The 14,322-nt window shown below is 40.8% G+C and overlaps 1 protein-coding gene across 1 annotated transcript in view; it reads right to left on the bottom strand.

Moving 5' to 3' along the window:
• Positions 1-14,322, bottom strand: part of KCNE2 (potassium voltage-gated channel subfamily E regulatory subunit 2) — a 109,662-nt gene that overhangs the window by 65,780 nt on the left and 29,560 nt on the right. Inside the window, exons 4-6 of the mRNA XM_054059559.1 lie at positions 10,893-11,022; positions 10,511-10,749; positions 4,187-4,971 (exon numbers count right to left, since the gene is read on the bottom strand). The gene's annotated coding sequence lies outside the window, so the exon portion shown is untranslated. The remainder of the gene's footprint in view (positions 1-4,186; positions 4,972-10,510; positions 10,750-10,892; positions 11,023-14,322) is intronic.

The raw sequence follows: 14,322 nt of genomic DNA on the forward strand, positions 1-14,322 counted from the left end.
TCAGGACTAAAGACTGGAGAATTACATAATTTTGAGGTGTTCCTTCTTCTAGTAGGTCCACATCTGGGTCATTATATTTTATGGTAACTGATATGTCTTCAAAGACTTTATTATTGGCAGTTCTTGGATTATGCCTATCCTACAGCATAACCAGCTGAAGATCCCAGCCTATGAAAGCTGTATTCTCCATTAGGGTCATCAAAGCCCATATAATGCAATGTTCCAAATACAGCACTTTATTTTTGGCATTTGAGTTGTATCATTACACATCACTTTGGCTTATGGGCAGATAAACTATTCCACTCATAGGCTGGCTGATAGAAGAATGACAATCTAAGGGCTTCATGCAGTGGTGATGCAGGAATTTTGTGAGATAACTTGAACGTCTCTACTTGTTTTATGCATCCTGTTCAACCTCTGGTTACAATGCTTATGGAGACAGCAACGCAAATGTATAGATAAAGCAGGAAGGACTTTTGCAAAGCCACGCAGCAAAAGCTGGAGCTTCACAAATGAGCTTCAGCAAAGACGGGTATTTGATGCAATCTGCTGTCCAGGAAAGAGATCAGATGAGGTGGTTGCTCAAGACAGCAGAGCACTGGGGCACAGTGACCCAACAAGGCCCTTCTAATTTAATATTTAAAAATTCCTTAAAGCTTCGCATAGGAACAATTTGGAGTACTTTTACCTTTAAACATTGCCCTCTACCATGAAGATAACCAGCCTGTAAGGATCAATAAGTCAGAGCAAGCATCTCCCTCTCCATGAACAACGTGGTTAGCTCTGCATTACAAGGTTTCACCAGTGCTTTTTAAATACCAGGTTCTTTTCTAAATTGAAGACCAGGCACACTGGTCAGCAAAATGAAAAGACAGAGCCCCGGGCAGTATTCAGTTCATAAGTACCTGCCAATTTGTTTTGCAATTGCACTGTTATTTAAAAATGACAGTGTTGAATTCAAAAAAGTTTCAGCTTTGCAGCTCCACGGCAGATCTGCCAGGGTGCTTTATCTGCCAGCCCATAAAACATTTTGCAATTGAGTGTGCCAACCTAAATTAACTGGATTTGAGGTCAAGTGATATTCACAGCTGAATGCTCTGCAGACACTCTGAGAAGGAGAAGCAGTAATGACCCCTTTACCTGTAAAGCATATTGGAAATAAATACATAAACAAACAAACAAAAAAAGGAAAAAAAACTACCCACTGTTCTCATGCTCATTTTTTTATGAGGTTGAGCAATATTTATTTGAAAGTTGTAAAACCACAAGTACGTGGCACCCACCCTCTTTGATCAGAGCATAGTTTAGTGTAGGGCAGGGGCATCATTTAGCTGCTTTTAACAAAGTTAAAATTGGCCCTTTGAATCACTGCATTTGTCTCTAAAACCCATCTGCACATGGATGTGCTGAGCCACCACTCTATATAAAAATATTTAAATATTATATAGTTATACCTCTCTTCGTGTTTTCTTCCTTGGCTCATCGGTATTGAGGAGAGTCAGTTGAAGCCAATAGGCCAACCACTGGCAAAAGTGACTGAAAGGTTGTCAGCATATGACATGACTACAGATGCAGTCTTTAGCTTCCTTCTGCCTTAGCTTGCATAAACATCTACTTGCCATACAGTTCACACACAGGTATTAAAGCCTGATTAATATCTTTTAAATAGATTGAGATCATATTATAAACAGGGCTTGTAAAATGCTGAAAATTATCATTATTTTACCAGGCCAAATCCTGACATCACTGCTATTTTCCACTGAGAGAAGAAAAATATCTTGGCTTCAACAGTTTTGCCACACTAAAAACTGAACAAAAACAGACTGAGAGAGGACTTCAAGATCTGTCCAGAGATGGTTTATTCTTAGGACAGACAATTCATACTAAGGAATTTCACCACAAAATATCTTGGCTTCCTATTGATCTATCTACCACTTCAGTAGGACACCTATAGCAGGTTGGCCAGTCTGCACAACTATAAGAAGTGACATGGTCTTTTGTGCAAAGTAAGGACTGTGTTAATGCACTGGACAAAGGGGCAGATGATCACTTGACTTTGCAGCTGCTTGCTGCTTCTCCCCTTGAAAATTATCCTGGGCCACAAATGATCTCAGAGATCAAGAGGTCTTCCCACTGGGTCTTCACTGTCTCTTTCTAGCTTCCACAAGGACAAAGGGCATGACCGAAATGCACTTGTATTTCAGCTATCACCAGGACTAGAATGGCTCTATTCTCAAGGAAGTCACTCTAAGAAATTACCTTCATCAGTGAACATCGTTTCATCTAAGTATGTTGCTTTGTCAGCAGTGCTGGCTTTTAATGGAAATATTTCCATTTCAAGACAAATGCTCCATACCCTGACAGTTGTGGTACATTTGGCATGTGGAGTCCTAAATTGAAGTCATCCAGACTGAAGCACAGTAAAGGTCTGGCATGAAAAACATCAAATCTACTTAGGGCAAAGCAGAAACTTGAAACAAAATTTCCTATGTGCCAGGCCACTAACTCAACCATCAGGCTTTGGACCACACAGGTCTTGTCTGTGGGCCAAACAACCCTGAAAGCAACTGTGGGAGGAATCTTCCAGTCCAGTTTCTAACAGAAAGCAAACTGACTTTTGATTTCATGATGTCTGGCTTTATAACCATGGTACTTCAAGAGCTGTCCGAATGTGATCATCATCAGTTGAAGGTCTGGATCAGTTAAATGTTTCCTCCTCTCCTATCCTGACAGATATGGGGAGTATTAGGGAATATTCTTGTCTTTCAATATGTTCACTGCACAACTTCCATTAGATGAAGTTGGAGTACCCAGGTGGAACCAAGGGGTTTTTCAGTTTTGTTGTTAAAGCTGGGTGTCCAACTCATTGAATTTCAATAATATAAGGACTATTTCAATATATTGGAAATTTACCATTTCTCAAATATTAAAAAGCATTGGAATTACTCCAGTAATATTGGAGCAACTGGTACTGGAAAAGTATAGACATTAGAATTGGCAAGAATTACTTTGTATAGTGATGGATCTATGGTTTCCTTGTTTGTGGTTTCCAACAGAAAGTAAATCCTGCATGGCATGAACAGAAAATCATCACTGCATCTGGGTGACTCATGCTTAAAAATGCTTCTGTCCTAAGTCCCCTTGTCCTTCTGGCTGAAGAATTAGTCATTGTGACACATGAATTTATCACCTCCAGCTGCATTGCAACAGTCGAGTGCATCTAATATTGGAATAGGAGACATTAGGAAAGTCACTCAGCTGATCTCTTGCATGAGATTTCCAGACACCTGTAATTTTAGAGAGGGTAACATTTCCACTGCATTCAGATCTTGAGAACAGAACTCAAGCCAGTTCTTACATACTTCTTTTTCACTATCACTGCATGCATTTGTTTGCACACATGGTTCTTTAAGGGATGAATTTTAAAAGCATGAGATACCCACATTCATACATAGTGGCAACTGAGCATATTCAACACCACTGAAATTCTCAATATGAGTCTCATTAACAAAGGCCTAAATAAGTACAAGAAATTGAAGCAAAAGAACAAAAAGCTTAGCTTATTGCAAGCAATATCCATTTTTCATAGTGAAGCCTACTGATAAGAACAAATATTTATCTCCTCTGAGAGACTGTATATAGCAGGATAAACAAAAATATCCCATTGGCCTCTAATAATGAACAATATTAGGTGAGGTATTATAGTTCTGCTTGTCATCCTCTGCAATATGTTAGAGTGAGAAAGATGAACAAATACTTTGTGCATAAAGGGAGGAATGCTATTCAGTTATTTCCTCCTTACCTGCCAGACCAGCTAAACAACCAGCTAATGCACAAATGAAATGGGAGACTAAATGATTCACAAGCTGGCCGGTTAATGAAAACTTAATGTTGCTTCACCCAACCACTTCTAGTGGGATGGACTGAAGACTCCCAGGAGTCCCCACATGGCAGCATTGGGGGCAGTTTGACTCAGCCTGCTGGGATATGGGAACCTGCCAGAGCCCACTTGGTCATTGCTTGCTACAAGCTGCCTGCACAATGAGAAGGACACAGGCAAATGGACAGTGCTGTAAACACCAGAGACTCCCAATCCCACCTACTGTCTCACGCAAGCTCTACAGCAGGATAGTCAACCAATACCACTTTTGAGGTGAAAAGGAAGTCATTGGAGTTTCAGACTTACCTGTGATATGAAAGAGGGAGTTACCCTTTTGCTGAGACAATGAGACCCTCTTCCATCTAAACTCTTCCTCCCCTTGAGTCCCTGAGCAACAGCTTGGAAATCAAGGCATCAAGGACAGCTGGACGTACTGTCTTCTCCACGGGATCACCCCATCCCAGAGTTACCTCCAGGCTTTTGCAAACCTCTTTCCTTCTCATAAGCTTGCAAATAGGTCTTCTCATTGCAGAAAGGGTCATAAACTACCTAGGTTTTTCCTACACAAACCAGGGTTATTCTAGCCGTTCCCAACGGTGCTTCCAATCCTGTCATACTAGCCATACTCTCAAAAGCAGCAGAAGGCAGCCCGCAGGTAGTCTCAAACAACTCTAAGGCTGGGTTAGCCAGAATGGTTCTATGTTCACATTAGCAGATAGTACAGTGGTCTCGGTTTTCCTCAGATAGGTGATCATCTTGATTTCAAAGGTCGCTTGCCTTTGCCACATGTAGGCCCAAAACCCACATTGCCACTGATGTGTCTGAAATACCAGTGGGCAGCACAGATGAACAGTCAAAGAAAATATTTACGCTCCCACGTGAGGCTCTTGCTGTTAGAGGCAATTTCCTGGCCACTCACCTACTTCAGGTTCTCCTGCCTGTCCCTTTCACTCTTCATGTCCCTCTCATCACCCTCATTCTTGATTTTCTTTCTCAGTCATTTGTAGGCAACATCTAACAAATTTGTGTCAGGGCTAGAGACTTGCATAGGGCTGACTGGCAGCTGGCAGAGTCAAACTCCAAAGAATGAGCTGCAATAAAAAGAAGGAATAAGTCCATTAGCAAAGGCTAGAATACCCAAAAAGTCATGGTGTTTGTACTATTTAAGGCTATGCCAAAGCCTATAACATACACTGCCTGTTTTTAAAATGAGCAGCTCTGAATATCAAAAGAAAAAATGCACTAGAAATTGAAAGGGTGGCCAGTAGCCAAGTAAGAATAACACAGACACTTAACACTTCTCTGTTAACAGCAAAGGCAGTGAAACAGTAAAACAGTTATTGCTAGTTCAGTGGGTTTACAGCACGGATAAGGCTGCTGCTTCTCTGAGAGAAAATAGCTGTTGGACAAGGGAAGGTGCTGCAGTGGAGTAGCACAGCACAGGGTTCAGGCTGTGCTAGGACATCCACCGTGCTCCCTCAGAGACCACCCCCCTTCCTGAGCAGGGAGCAGGGGAGAGCAGGCATATCAGCACTGTGTGCTGCAGGGAGGCAAGGTAGGCAGCCAGTGGTCTGAGTGGGAAGGAAATCAACGGAAGTCAGCTGCCTCAGACGCAGGAGAAACAGAGGAGGCTGAGGTTGTCAACACAGATGAGGTGCTGGTGAAGAGGAGAGTGGGTGGAAGGAGGGAAGGCTCGGACCAGCAGCTCCACAGCTGGCCAAGAAATTAATCCCAGCCACATGATTCCCACACGGGGACAAGAAGTGGGAACCAGCAAAAAGCATGGTCCCAAAGATACCTAGGGAGACATAGAGAGGAATAGTTACCATGATATAAACTAGGATACGCATTTCCAGACAGTTGGCTGCTCTCTGATTTGGGCTTTCACACACATGCTGAGCCTTTCCCACAGCTAGCACAGGTTAGCTGTCCCATCTCCACTAAGAGGCAGGGAAAACACTCCTGCTTATCACAGGGTAAGGAGGAATGCATGAGCAGAGCTTGAGAAATTGTTCTACGTGTTAGGTAATTAATTTGTCTGTGTATCTGTATCTTGGGATGAGTTAACTGTAAAAGTTTTGTCAAAGGTGTATAGCAGCCAGAGAAAAGAGACAGTTTCTGGTCTCTGGATTCTTCATCCACAGTCAGATGAGTTTAAAAAAATGTTAAACCCCCCCCCAAAAAAAAAAAAAAAACCAAAAACCAAGAACAGAAAAACATCCTTACAGTTTTCAGTGCCTTTTAGAGTCCTGGAAAAATGGCAGATAATCTGAGGATGGGGAAGAAAAGTTGTAGGTTGTTGAAAGTACAAAGTCAGACAAATAGTAGATGAATAGCAGCCAGAGTGGGATTCATGTCAAGAAAGCTAGCTACAATTTCATTATATGATTTTACAATAATTTGAGTTTATTTTAGTAGGCAGTTGACTTCTCAGTAATATTTGTTATATCCTTGCAACGTCCCAATTAGCTGCTGCTGCTGCCAGCATCTAGACAAGACAGTTAAATGTATAAATCAGCTCTTGACTTAATCACCAATTATTTGAAAATCTTTTATATAAGAACGGTATGTGCAGAGACTGGGTGACTAAATTAAAAAAGGTCTAGAAAACTTATAATCAGTTTGTTGTGCTTCAAGGTTAAAAACAATTTTTATAAAAGGAGAAAGAAAGAATGAAAAGGAGAGCGAATTAAAAACTAACATTCATCCAAACCCTTAGAGACCAACATGTAACAGCTTGAGACGAGTAAAGCATGCAACATTTGGCATGGAGCAGTATGCTACAAAGCAAGGAATGTACACTTGAACGCATTTCCAGATCTCCTAGCAAGCAAAAATACCCACTGCCCAGAGAGGGTCAGCTGAAACAAACCCAGGCTGTAAGTCACATTTCCTAGTGAAAGCTATTAGCCAGCACCAGCTCTTTGAAAATGCAAGAGGTAACCCTGAGAGCAGACCCCACTTTCAACAGTAGAGTAGCAATGATACCAAAATGCTCACAGACCATGTCAGAGTTAAAACAGCTGACAGCAAGTGCCATTTGAGAGGGTACACATGGATATTCCCCTGTGATCAATGTTTTCAGAGGAAACAGAGGAATACCCTTTCACTTACTCATAGTTTTAGCATTCCCCGCTGTTGTTTTTGATCCTGGCTACTTGAGATTCAGTTCTGCTGCTCATAAGCACTGAGAATCTGTTCATGGCTCTTTCACCAAAGTAAGTACCACAGCTAGACTCTCCAAAACTGCAAGCTAGAACCACAGTCAGTCTCTCCTGAAATGCCAGCTACCACCCACTAGTTCCGATAAGAAGCAGCAGTCTTTCTTAGTCCTTGTGTTCAAGCGGTCTGATTTACAGTCCTGACAACACAGGAAAGTGGTTCATCTTAGCTTTTGAATACAGGCAAATCCCACATATTTATGAGGCCTGACACACAGTTTCATGTTATTTGTTAGAAATAATGCTAGTGTCCTTGAATTTCATGTCAGAAAAATGAAACATTTGGCTCATTAGCAGATAATATGACAAGTTACGTGGTAGGAACAGACATCTCAATTATGGATGCAAACCCAGAATTTGTGGGGAACAAAACCTGTACTGCTACATGACTGTACTGATTCTTGTCTGAAATTTATAGATGTGGAAAATACATTCCTTGGATCACAAGAAATTCTTAGTATTGTGTTCCTTTCACAAAAAGAAACCAAAGAAGACCCATATATTTGCCATCTTGTTTAACATGGGTAGTATAGTTACTAGATATGATTCTAAGTCAAGAGATTTTTTCAAAGACTTTTCAGCTGCCACGCCAGAATGGGCTTAATGTTGGTCCAACTGCATGAGCAGAAATGGAATGAGGCACTTTACTGAAGGAGCTTGCTACATTGCCACCAGGGAAATTGCCTCGGAAATGAAATATCAAGATGGCCATTAGCTTTTGGTGATAGTCCCACTACCAATGACATAGCCAAGCAGTAATAAACGCACAGCAGATTTATCCAGGAGGAGTATTTTTTTTGCCCACATAGTTGGCATTGCAGGTTTGCAATCCACAGCAACCAGAAGGTATTGGTACAGGAATATGAAGATCTACAGCCCAACAGAACAATTCTGAACATTTGAGGCCAGCTCCTGGGAGATCTATGCAGCTCCTTTCTGGGATATTTCTTAGCTTCTCCCATCATATCTTCCTAAGGACACACGGGCCACAGAGCCTCTAAGAAATCTCTTGAGCTACCATCACTGCCAGAGCAATTCATCTGTCTCACAATGTACCTGTGTGCTGACTCCAGGAAGCTCTCAAGAGAAAAAGGGAAGCCAACGCAGGCCCCTGCCATGGGCATACTTCTTGTAGTCTGCTCCAGCAGAAGCACAGTGAAGGCAGCTATTTCAGACAGCTCACAGCATCCTACTTTCCTAGATGCTGCTTAGGACACATAGATTTGCCTGGATGCATGGGCTGAGTAATGCCTGAGCTACCCAAGAGCTGTCCATGACTGTTAAGAGGTTTTTTGCTTATTGTAAACTACAGCTTATTCAGTAGCTTAAGGTTATTGTAGCCTTCCAGACTGAAAAGGCTGGGCATCACTGATGGAGCTAGAAGAGCACCACTCAAAATGAGTGAGTGTGGAGCCCTGTGGGCTGGCAGCAAAGCTAAGTTGTCTGGTTGGTGTCCATGCCAAGTCTGAGTGAACTGGTATCTCCCATCTTGCTGTTGACTGGGGTGGCACAGTCCAGAGCTCCTGCCTCTGCATCTCAAAATGGGTTATAACATCAAAATACAAGTTTAGAAGAAAAAGACAGCAGCATCTTTATTCCAAAGTGCTCCCCCATGAGATGCTGAGGTCCTAGCTCTGAATTAAGGCACTGAAGGTCACAGTGAAACAACTCCTTCCGTATGTGGCAGAGAGAATTTCTCAGGGTCCATTTTAGGTCTCCGCTGTGGTTGCCTGGAGATGTTTCTCAGGCAGGTGACACAAAGCAGTCTATGGAAACAGTATAACATCAAGCAAAAAACAAAGACAAAATTAAAGAGAGGCGCTAGAGACAAAGTGTGTGTCTGCCCTATGGATCACAAGTAGTAGTAGTGGTGCCTGAACAACCCTGAACAACCAGGTTTTGGGCCTAGGAGAATAAAGCTCAGCCACAGCAAGCTTTGGTGTTTCACTGCCATTTATTTGGCATATTTACCATAGACTTACTGTCACACTGTGGCTCACAACTAGGGCAACTATGGTTTAGGGAGTGTGAGGAATGGTTGGACTCGATGACCCAGTGGGTCCCTTCCAACCTAGTGATTCTGTGATTCCTTCAGTGCCCTCTGTTCCAAGCTTTTAGATAGCCTCAAATGAGCTGTCAGAAACAACATCCCCTCACTATGTTGTTGAAGCTAGAGAAGTCAGGAGCAAACAGAAACACTGACAGCTTGAATGAGGGAAAGACACACTGCAGAAAATACACCTACCAACAGTGAAGGGGTAGGTCTGTATATGTAAACCCTCCAAAAAGGTATTTATTCCCTTTCTAACATTCCCATTTAACAGGAAACATTAAGAAAATTCATTTACATGCTCACCACTCAGTAAAAACTACTGTGAAGGAATATGAGAGGGATTATGCGAGACAGGAATACATTTGCTTAGCTGCGTGGTGTTTATACTAGTGTATTAAAAGAGTTACTCAATGAATTCTTTGTGCCAACAATTCTTCCTTCATTGTGAGGGAGTGGAGGAACTACAGTGTTAGCAGAAGGCAAAATATGGATTTTCAATAAAAGGGGAGGTTGTATTATTATACTGGGCTACTTAATCTTGTCTCCTCCTAAATGTACATATTGTGTTTTGCACAATGGGTTCTGATCGTGGTGGGGCTTTTAGATGCTTTGATAATAATGACAACAAAAATGAGTAGCAATTAACAATAAATTCAATGGTTCCAGAAATTACCCCCTCGTAAGTCTGACTACTATATCTAGTATTAATGGAACAAATATTAAGAAAAATAAATTACTGAGCATCTGGAAAATAACAGACTATTGAGCAATAAGCAGCACAATAAATCTGGTTGAAAAAGTTATAACTGTCTTTTTTTGACACAAGTTTAAAAATGACTGCAGTGTATTCGAAGCAATACATGCATTACGCTAGCATCTCAGTAAAACTTTAGTTCCAGTGCCAGATAACATTTTTTAGGTTTTTTTTAAAAAAAAAAAAAGAATTAGTCAAATTAAATTTTTTGGCAATAAATAATATGACTCTCAGAGTTCCTAAAGGATAGTAAAGAAGAATACTGGCTAGTATCATTTAAAATATAAGACTTGCATATACCTAAGAGGCCAGTGTTAGACCATGTGCTTCTTTACAGAGTATTTCATTCTATGCCATTTAGACCTTTCCTTCACTCTCTTATAATACAATACGAGATTTCACAGAAATATATTTCTCTGCATTGATATTTTCATTGTCTGGAGCTGAGATCCAGGAGGGATGGATGGAAAGAGGGAGCTATTTATTCTCTCACCTTATGAATTCAAATACCTTCCGAAATTTTACATAAGCCTTAATACTTTTTAATGATGACCTGGAAGGAGAAATTCACAAATGAAGAATTCAAGCTTGTATTACCTTACCTCCTACTTACATTGCCTTCTTCTAATTACCAGCAATAAATCCATCCAGAGCTAGCCCACAGCACAGCAAGACATTTGAGCATATGTTCAACTGTTGGCGCAGCCAGTAGTCACTGAACTTAAGTAACTGCAGTTACTCTTGGAGGTGTTTCTATATCATCAGTTTGCTTTAGCTACTGAGAATAAGAACACTTTCCTCTACGCAAGGATGCAAAAGAAGGTCCTGAGACTTCTATCACCTAGAAGAGTAAGAAAATTTTGTTGTGGATTTTGCAAATAACTACCAAGAGGAATTAGCACAAGTTCCTACTAAGAGGAGCATTTAAAAAATAGGTGAGATAGAACTGTAGTAATTGCACTGTAAAGAACAACCCATCCTCACACAGAACTGGAATTGGCATCCTCAAAAATCTGGACAGGGTGTGAACAGAGCAGAGTTGTCCCTTACAATCTGGACTTGATGAAGAAAACTTTCCACAAAAGGCTGTACCAAACCCCAGCGTCTTCTCTCTCTGAAAGGAAAATGTGAAATGTGGTGTGTGAATCCCACTGTGATAAAAAAATAAAAAAAGAAACAAGAATCCGTGTCTGTTCTTCCCTCTGTTTACCAATAATTTGATTTATGGGATTTTCTAAAAATAAAGAAAGTACCAAAACATATGACTGACCAGTGCCCTATGGCTTTCTTCCTTATGTGGAAACTTGAAAGCATTTCTTTAATTATTCTGTATTATGTGAAAATCATATGACTATTGGCACTAACTTAAACATTTCTCTGCTCGGATAGTTACTTGCTTTTTACCAAACTAAGACAAGTAAACTGGTGAAAAATTAAAATGGAAGTTCATTTGGTGGCAACATTGAAAACAATATATATATTCTCTGCCGACTTGAGATAATGTCTAGATGGCTAGGAACGTTAGGCTGCTTTGACAGTTGACTGAAATAAAGGGGATTTTTTCCTTATTTCCTTATGACTATGCAGTGCTTCATTCTCTGGGACTGCAAGCAAGAATGGCATCATATTCTTGACAGCTTAGTTAACTAGCAGGTCATAATAAAATCCTCATATCAATTCAAATCTATAATCTTTTCCTTTATTTATTTGTAGTAAACCAAAATACTGAGGATGGAAAACATTTTAGGCCAAGTGAGATGCTTAATTTGATCAAAAGGGAAACAACTCAATTTTCTTTTAAATAAAATTCAGGCACACTCTGGACTGCTTGTTGCTGTGAATTTCAAAACCAGGAATGTTTCACTTTAGGGCAGTCAAAGTGAAATGTTCCTTTTTGTCTTTTTATTTTTTTCATCCTCTTTGGAGTTTGTTTGTGTTTTTGGCTAAAGGAATTGGGTGAATTTGACATGACACTTCATGAAGGATGTGGGAATGCTAAACAGAAGTAAAAAGAGGGCCTGAGAATGATCCAGTGGTTGTCAAGTGGCTCTTGAAATGGCAGGCTTCAGGACCTCATGTTATCCAGCTCATAGGAAGGGAAGGTTGATAGGCAATAGAAAATAACCCAGTCTTTTAATCCCTTTTGCCAAAGAGACAGAAGGACCCAGTGGCTAGGAAGTAGTTCGGGGTGGTCAGAAGTGGTTCAGGAAGAACCAAGACATGCAGCAGATCCCACGGAGCCACAGGAAGGTGTAACAAAACAGTCTGAGACAGAGTTTACCTGGCAGCAGCTTGGATCTCTAAGCCATAATACTAAGGCAGCTCCTGCCTGTCCACCTCATGCTGGTTCTCGCTCTGCCTGGGTCCCTGCCCAAATACGCCAGTATCGCTTCACCTGTGTTGGTGTTACTTTTGCAGAAGAAAGGACAATCTTGCACCTACTGGAACAGCTTGTATTGCAGATTTCCACCTATCTAGACATGGTCTTGATTCACAGGGTCTGGGAACACATTTAAGGATATGCCCAGTTTCTAGCACAGGGTTATTCCCGTAGCCATATGCCATGTGCCTGACTGCTGTGCAGGACCCGGTCCTGCATCATGTCCTTCCTCTGATGTCAACCTGAATAAATTCACTTTCCTTCTTTTGGAACACATGTGAGTGCTCTGGTATTAAGCGATGAACTTGAATGTTATTAAGTTTGTGTTTTGCTGGAAGAATGCGAGGAGAAATAGAAAGGTAGTGAAAAAAAACCAAGCATGATGAAAATGGAACAAGAAGTAGGTATTACAAAAATAAATACTTACAGAACATGAAAGAAAAGATGAAAGGGCAAGAGACAGAACTTCTCATCTGAAAACACAGTGTACCTGCCATGTGTAGAGTATGTGTTTCTGCAAAGCTCTGGGGAATAATTTTCTGCCTCACACATAAAGCTCGCTTTGGCCGCAGAGGCTTTAATTCATCACTCCCTTGCAGAAATAAATGAGTGAATACCACAGTGGTAAAAGGTTCCCTATTCACAAATCCCAAATTAGTTTGAGATTTGCAAACCCTCAGGCTCTTCAAGGTTCACTTCTTACTGCATAGTGACTCACTTCATATACTGAAGTCTCAGTATAATAAAATCTAGATTAAGCTATTGCAGCTCTTAGATGAAACAAATCATTTTGCCAAGTTACTTTTAATACTTTTTAAATGAAAACACATTAAAAACCCCAACGCAACTAGAATGAAGGTCAGTACAAAGCAGAACAGTGTCCTGTTGATGTGAAAGAAATTGTGGTACCTCATTACTGTTAAGAACTCAGGCACCATACTAACCAGGGGGGAAAAAAATGTTACCTCCCACTTTGAAGAGGATGCTTGGAGTGAGTTATGTATTTAATTCAGACATTACACTGTTAGATCTCATCAGGAAGATCTCCTAAATTGAAAAAAAAATAAATAAAAACAGTTGTTTGGAGGTAACAGCCCATTCAGATTGACAGAAAACATTATTCTCTATCTTCCCTGATTGCATATGAATTGGTCTGAAAGGCATTTTCTGATTTATTCTCATCCAGACTATGTCAAGTCCAGCGAGATCCTGCACAGACCCACAGCAGCATCCAGCTGCTTACGCACAGAGGCCACCAAACCCAAACCCTTCACCCAGGTTACTTTGTGTTTCATGGCAAGAAATATCTTGTTAGGCTTATAAGCTGTCACCAGGGAAGGCTTCTCTTAATCACAGAGCAGTTCAAAGTCAGCAAAAAGTCTTACACTGAACACTTCATAACATCTCTTCTAAATTTCTTTTTTCTTTTTTTTTTTTTTTCAATTTTCTCCTGTATGCACACGTTGTCCTAACTCCAGGTAAGATTAGAAGTGGGAATGTGCAGCACACAGCTGAAACTGCTGAACTCTCATTTCCTATGTGAAGAACATGTAAAGCTTTCAGAGAAAATAATGATTCTTACCTTTGGAAGTACCCTGCCTCCTGCTGTAGCTCTGGGATGGATCTCAGCAGTTCCTTTGGATTTACAAGGGATTGCTGGGAGTGCATACAGAGCTGCAGCCAGGACACCTGCAATGCTAGGGTTGTTTTGTTGGCTTGTTTGCCAAAAGAACTCTTTATATTTCTTTCATCTCACTCAAAAGTTCTCCATTTTTCAGGAAACACAAGTTCACTTTAAAGTTTTCATAGATCTCTTTTTGTCTTACACCAAAGCGACTGTTATGATCTTCTCTGTGCCTGGCAAGATCATGAAGCAGATCCTCCTGGAAAATCTGATGAGGCACACTGAAAATAAGGAGGTGGTTAGTGACAGCCAACATGGCTTCACTAAGGGCAAATCATGCATGACAAACTTAGTGGTCTTTTATAACATTGGTGGATAAGAGAAGACTGACATTATCTACCTGGATCTGT

The sequence above is a fragment of the Cuculus canorus genome, chromosome 1 (genome assembly GCF_017976375.1).
Source record: "Cuculus canorus isolate bCucCan1 chromosome 1, bCucCan1.pri, whole genome shotgun sequence".
Taxonomy (NCBI): Eukaryota; Metazoa; Chordata; class Aves; order Cuculiformes; family Cuculidae; genus Cuculus; species Cuculus canorus.